Here is a 7,117-nt window from a genome sequence, read left to right as displayed (position 1 = left end):
TAGCCAGCATGATCCTGTGAACATTTAGATCCTGACTCAACTCAAAAGCCCCAACGGCTCTGTCTTCAGTGAAGGCCTGCAAGACCCTACATCAGGGAGCCTGTTATGTACATAAAGTGATACTGGAACGCAGCCTCATCTGTTTATGGCTTGTCTGTGGCTGCTTTCTCACTACATGGCAGTGTAGTTTAAACCTTATGGTCCCACAAAGCCTAAAACATTTACTCTCCAACTTTTAGGAAAGTTTGCTGACCCCTGCCCCAGTTACCTGGCTCCCAGTTACCTTACCAACCTCATCCCTACTCCTGTCCCTGTGCTCTCTCTGCTCCAAACACACCGGCCTCCTCGCTGTTCTTCTAAGATGCCCTGCATGTTCTGACCTCAGGACCTTTGCACTTGCTTTCTCTCTGCCTAGAACTCTCTTTCTCTCTCTCTCTCCTTCAATTCCTGTCTCACACAGCACAGTCGTTCCCTGACCACCCTCTCTCTGACCACAGCACCCTCCCCATTCCCTCCTGTCTTTACCCTGTGTGATTTTTCTCCGTGACTTACCACCACCTAACTGGCTGAAAAACTTAATGGTTGCTTTTCTCCCTCCAGTGGATTATGAGCCATTCTCTTTTATCCTGCTGCATTCACAGCACATAGAATAGGACTTGGCACATAACAGGGTTCATACACTGTTAAATCAATGAACCATGCCAAGCACCACACAGCCTTTAGGATTTATCCTGTCACTTAATCTGCACCGCAGCCCTAAGAATGAGGCTCTTTGTTTTAGAGAAGAGGAAATTGGAGCTTAAGGGGCTACGTGCCCAGCCCAAGGCCCTACAGCTGGTCAGCAGCTGCAGAGGGACCTCCTGGGGCTGACTCTACAGCCATGCTTCCTAGCCAGGACCACGCAGCCCCCACTTCTTTCCAAAGGAGACTTGAGGCCGCTTAATCCACTTATCCCTTTCTACCCTCAATTCCGTCCTCTCCCCACCGCATGCCTGTCTCTCTGTCTATCTGCTCCTCCCCAACACTGTCTGCCCGCTCCCACGCCACTCCAGCCGCATCCCTGTATGATTAAGGACATCAGAGCCTTCCTCCTCTTCCCACCCAAAGAACTCGCAGTCAGTTATCTCGCTTTTCTGGACCTGCCCTCCCGTGCGTCTGTCTTCCTCGGGTCCTCTATCACCCCCTTGGGTTTGAACCTGGAGGGGACCTCAGGCAGGACGGCCAACGACCCAGGTAGGTGGGGGTTGGGGGCAACGTCAGAGAGCGCCGCCCAGTGCCCGGCAGCTGCCTCGAGGGTGCACGGGGCTCGAACGTGGCGGCCTCTGCGCGCGCGTGGGCCCGAGGGCGCCGGAGGGGGACGTCAGCGGGAGTGCGCGGTCCCTCCGCGGGAGTGCACGGTCCCTCCGCAAGAGGGTTCGGGCCCCTGCGCCGAGCATCGGATGGCAAAGGACCGTGCAAACTTTTTGCACATGCAAGACAGGTAAGACTGCCGGCCTTCGGGTTCCTTGGAAACTGGCTGAAATGAATCCACTCTTACCCACTCCTCTCTGCGCTGTGTGCTTGGCCTAATGACACTTCCCGCTAGGCATTTTCCACCTGTTCCATGCTGTTCCCCACAGCGTTCTGCCCTGCCCTTTACTACCTCTGTTCAGATTGTATTCTTTCTCCTTTTTAAAAGAGAAATAGCACTGGGCGGGGAGTCAGGAGACACGTGATCAAGATCGTTCTGCTGCTGTGTGACTTTAGACAAGTCCTTAACTTCTCTGAACCTCAGGCTCCTTATCTGTAAAAGAGGAGTGGTAACACCTACTCTACTACCTCTCTGGTTTGATATGAAAGTCAGATGTTTGACAAATAAATGCCAAAGAGCCTTTTAAATTCTAAAACAATTCTTGAAGGACGGGGTGATCATTACTTCCTTCTTAAGTCTATGCATCTAATATCTCCTCTTAAACCTGGTGGATTGAACCTTTAGGTATTTAAGTCTTGTCCCTCTTATATCTCTAGTAATACTTCTGCCTTCAAGTCAAGTTGGTTTGATATTAATTCAGCTACATCAGCTATAATTTGGTTATTTGCCTGGTTAAATTTTTTATCCTTTTAATTTCAGCCTTGCTTTGTCTACATGTTTCAGGTGTGTCTCTTATACACACAATATGGCTAGAATTTTTTTTTTAGAATTAAAAAAATAATTTACAACTGTGTGATGGTGACATAATTATACAAACTATTTTATTTTTGCGCTTACTAATAGTCAGACTTCATGGGTTTTTTATTTTTTTCTCCTTTCTTGCCTTTTTAAGAATTAATCAAGGTTTTCTTTTTCATATCCCTCTCCCCACACACACACATGCACAACTGGCTTGAAAATTACATTCTATTTCTATTCATTCAGTGGTTATCCAAGACATTTTAATATGTACATTTAATTTGACAAAGTCTAAAGCTAATGCAGTATTTACCCTTCTGCCAGACAAAAAAAGACTTTATAGTACGTTTGTCTGGGCAGCTCCTCCTGAAATATATTATTATTGTCACATGTTTACTATTTCCTTTGTGCATGTCAGATCTTCTTTATGGAAAAATTTCTTTCTTCCACAAAAAGATTTTTAGACGTTTCTGTATTTAGAAGGTCTGTTGGTGATAAACTCTATTGTCATTTCTCTGAATACGTCTTTATTTCACCCTCATCCTTGAAAGATAACTCACTAGTGCACAATTTTAGGTTGCCAGTTATTTTTCTCACTACTTTGAAGATACCATTCCTATCTTCTGGTTTCTATTGTCACTGTTGAGCCATCAGCTGCTGGTGTAATTGTCATTCCTTTTAGGACGATAGATATCTTTTCTACGTGCTGCTTTGGGGATATTAATGTTTGTGTGTGGTGTTCCACAGTTTTTTCATCCATTCATTCCCCACCTTTTATAAAACACTTACTGGATGCTGGCACTATTCCAGGTGCCGGCACCTTTCCAGGTGCTGAAAGCAGCATATGAACAAAGTTCCGCCATGATGACTATACGCGTGGATTTTTTTTTTTTTCTTATTCTGTTTAGTGATTACTTGGCTTCCAGATTCTGAGGTTTGGTGTCTTTTTATTTTGAAAAATTCTCTGCCTTTGTGCCTTCGAATGTTGTCTCTCGCCCTTTGTCCCCGGCAGGAACTCTGAGTGTAGTTATGTGAGACCTTCTCATTTCTCATAGTCTTTCTTTTTGCTGCATTCCAAATAAGTCCTTCAAATCTATCTTCAAAGCTACTGATTCTCTCTCTTCCCCCCCCCCCCTTCTTCTACCTCCCCCCCACTCCGGTTCAAGGCATTGTTTCTCAGTCTAGTTGTGTAGGACACAGCTCCCTGGCCCATTGTGGTATTATGAGCCTTGTGCTCCTTCTGACTGCTAATCGCTGGTCACTAGTCAGCCGCTCACGGCCGCCCAGCTCCAGGGAGAGCTGTTGTTTACAATCATAGCTGTAGAGGGCACAGCTCACTGGCCCTTGTGGGGATCAAACCACGACCTTGGCGTTAGAAGCACCGCGCTCCAACCACCTGAGCCACCGGGCCGGCCCCTCTCTCTTCCAGTGTATCTATTCTAGGAATTAATCTATCCATTGAGTTTCTAATTCAATCTTTTTTTTTTTTCATTTGTAGAAGTTCTATTTATTTCCTTTAACTCGGCATCCCAGTCCCCATACTGCCACATTCTGGCTCTAAAATCAAGAAATCTCCATGTGCCCTTGTCCGAGTCTCCTCTTTCTGGGTCTGTGTTCTCAGCTGTGGAATACGGAGGTCCTAGGGGATCAGTTTTCATCAGTTTGTGCTTTGGGGGTCACAGATTACGGTGGTGGTGGTGATGGTGGCGCTGAGCTCTGTCAGACTAGCTCTGTTTAATATACTGGGTAAGATTAATTTTAAACAAAGCGTTTGAAAGAAAATAGACTTTTCAATCCACTGGTTAGGGAGGCTCTCAGCTCCCTTCAAGTTCAAATCTGTGATTCTGTGTTTAGCTCTCCGAGATGATAATATTTTAGAGCAACCCATGGACTCCGCTGATGGTCTCTGGACTGACAAGTGTGCACACAAGCCCCCAGCCACTTCGAGAGCTGGACCCGCAGAGTTCTACGGTTGCCAGATAAAGATCTCTGTTTTACTTCCTGACAATTTTTTCATTCTTTTGAGAATTTGTAGAAAGCTCTCAGTGAATGTTTATAGAATTAATAACAAATGAATGGATGGTCAGATAGACTGGTGATGGGGTTCAGGACATGCTACCCCAAAATATGGCACTGTGGCATATTAAATATCTTAAACTGAAGTTGTTTGAGAAAATGGCAGAAGCAGGAAGGTTACTCTGACCTTCCCCCCACCTCGCCCTCTTCTCAGGTCATACATCTCCTCTGTGAAAGGTTCCCTCCTCCTAGCAGGAGGAAAGACATTCTTCTCACCAGAGATAGGGAATTTATGGCTGAGAAATTGTACAAAGGAGCCTTGTTAAACTCACCCTTATCCTCCTAGTTACTTTTCACCGTTTACTATTTCTAGCTCAAACCGCTTTGTCTTGTCAATTCTTTACAAATTTGTCTAAAAGGTGTAAAAGCTTCCTGCTCTGGTCATCTCTTTGGGTCTTCATTCTCTTGTGAAGGCTTCCATATATATATAAAAATTCAATAAAACTTGTAGGCTTTTCTCCTGTTAACCTTTTCTCCTGATTAATCTCTGCAAACAGTGCAATCTTTGCGATCATGGACTCCTCTCTTTTCAGACCCAGCCAGGAACCCTAAGAAGGTCGAAGAAAACGTTCTCCTCCCCTACACAGGCCACACCGTCCCGCTCTCTGAATACAGGTAATGAGATCTAACATTTATGAAACATGTTACTGATTTTCAATCCTCACTAATCCCTAAGTCAGGCACTATTATTATCCCCATTTTTCAGATAAGGAAACTGAGGCACAGTAAGGTTAAGAGACAGTCTAGTCTTTTACACAGTCAATCACAAAGGGCAGTTTGGATTTAAACCAAGGCCTTGTCTAGAGCTGGTTTGGAGGAAGGCTGAGAGAGTTGGAATTTGCAGACTATTTCAGAGACTCTGAGGACTGGCCTGAGGTGGGGGGTGAGGTGGGGCCTCTGTAGGAACCACTGGCTCTGGTTTGGTTTTCGCCAAAAGGAGAAAAGAGAGACCACCCTGGGCAATTCCTCTGTCTTCCTCATCCAGAAGGCTCAGCTTTGTGAAAACAAGAAACACAAGATTTGTAAACTAGGGGCAGCCGGATGGCTCAGTTGGTTAGAGTGTGAGCTCTGAACAACAGGGTTGCTGGTTTGATTCTCATATGGGCCACTGAGCTGCGCCCTCCACAACTAGATTGAAGACAACGAGCTGCTGCTGAGCTTCTGGAGGGGGTGGCCGGATGGCTCAGTTGGTTAGAGAGCAAGCTCTCAACAACAAGGTTGCCGGTTCAATTCTTGGAGCTGATGGGCCCTGGAGAAACACAGTTCCCCAATAAATGAATTTTAAAAAAAAAGCTTTGTAAACTAGAAAACTAGACAAATGACTTCAGCCCTCTCCAGTAGGAGTCCAGAGACAAGAAGACTTTACTTCCTGTGGTTGACAGTTTCTAGAATGTCAGACTCTTACAGACTAAAATGTAGACTATTTCCAAGTCCTTTTAGAAGCTGGTGTTTTTAAAAGAACATGGTGGTAAGGTCTGGTTGGAAGCCCCATTACCTCAAGTGTGGCCCATCCAAGACTGACTGACCAGCCTTGCCCTGAACCTGGCCTTCCTGCTGTCCTCCCTCCTGGCTAGTGGCAGCTCTAGCCTCCAGCTGCTCAGGCCCAAAACCTTGCAATCATGGACTCCTCTCCTCCTCCTCCATCCAGTCCATCAGTGACTCCTGCTGCTCTGCCTTCAAAAAGTACCTAGGAGCTGCAACCTTGTGGTTGAGAGGATGCGCTCCTGTTGGGAAAGGCCGCTCCTCGTCTCCTGCACGCTGTCTTCCAACCCCCCTCAGCTGCCTAACAACGGGCCGTGGGCCTGGAACACATCCTTACCAAGAGATAGAGCCCACACAGCCTGTTCCCAGCTTGTCACCTTGTGTGGGCATGTCTTTCCATTTCAGGCTCAATGTACGCTCTTTTGTCCCACTTCAGCGTCTGTGTCATATGGCACTTGGCCAACCCCACTGCTGTATCTGTCTCCCTCGGGGAGCGGACAGGGTCCTCCCACCTTGGCATGAGAGGGTGAGTAGCAGCTGGCAAGGAGACCGACTGTCCTTGGGGGATGGACCCCCACGACTGCCGCTGATCTCGCTGTCTCTTCTTGGTGTGAGTGAAGCGTCCACCCAGTGCCTGACGGCCATGTTTTTTCCTTGGCGCCTCCACTACCAAGATACAATAGGCAGCAGGATCTGAGTCGTCCCCTGGGACTGACAATTGGTGCAGTGTTCTGTTCCACATGACCACTTGTCACCACCCCCACCTCTACCTCCCAGTCCAAGCCACCAACATTGCCCTGTTAGAATGTAAATCAGACTGTGTCCAACCCTGCCCCAAACCCTGCAGGGGCTCCCATCTCACTCAATATGAGCCGGTCTTCAAAATGACCCACTCACCCTGTACCATCTGGGCCCTGCTGCCTTCCTGCCCTCATTCCCTCCCTCTCCCCTCGGCTCCAGCCACACTGGCCTCCTGGTGGTGCCCCCAAATAGGCCAGGCAGGCACGCGCCCACTCAAACCCTCTCATGTGAGATGGAGTCTCCCAGGTACCACTGGTATCCCCAATATCTAGAACACTGCCTATTTCCCATAGGTTTTTTGAATGTCGAATAAATGTTACAAGCTCTCTCGTATGAGATCTGTTGTGTGGAAAGGAGGCAGCTATACTGGTGGTCCTCACCGATTCTGTGTGCTTCTGAGAACCTCTCCTTGCAGGATGGTGCTCAGGCTCTTTGGGCCACTTTGCTTGAACGGGCAGGGACACTGAGTAGCGTGGGTGGTTGTCACCCTCCCCCCTCCCCCCCGGGGCAGCCCGTGGCCAATGACCAAGAAAGCCGGGCTCCCTTGCTTTGCACCATGTCTCACTTCATCTCAGAGTCTGCTTCTGGGGAATGCACTTAAGACAAGAA

At 47.6% G+C, this 7,117-nt stretch overlaps 1 long non-coding RNA gene across 1 annotated transcript; it reads left to right on the top strand.

Moving 5' to 3' along the window:
• The first annotated feature begins 10 nt into the window (after positions 1-10).
• Positions 11-6,836, top strand: LOC141572047 (uncharacterized). Its single transcript, XR_012497062.2, has 3 exons — positions 11-1,233; positions 4,759-4,840; positions 5,874-6,836. It is a non-coding gene; the product is annotated as an uncharacterized LOC141572047 (long non-coding RNA).
• The last annotated feature ends 281 nt before the right edge of the window (positions 6,837-7,117 follow it).

This window comes from Rhinolophus sinicus, chromosome 14 (genome assembly GCF_057876585.1).
Source record: "Rhinolophus sinicus isolate RSI-liver-muscle chromosome 14, RSI-T2T, whole genome shotgun sequence".
NCBI lineage: Eukaryota > Metazoa > Chordata > Mammalia > Chiroptera > Rhinolophidae > Rhinolophus > Rhinolophus sinicus.
The sequence above is the reverse complement of the archived record's forward strand: the minus strand, read 5'-3'. Positions and strand labels throughout refer to the sequence as shown.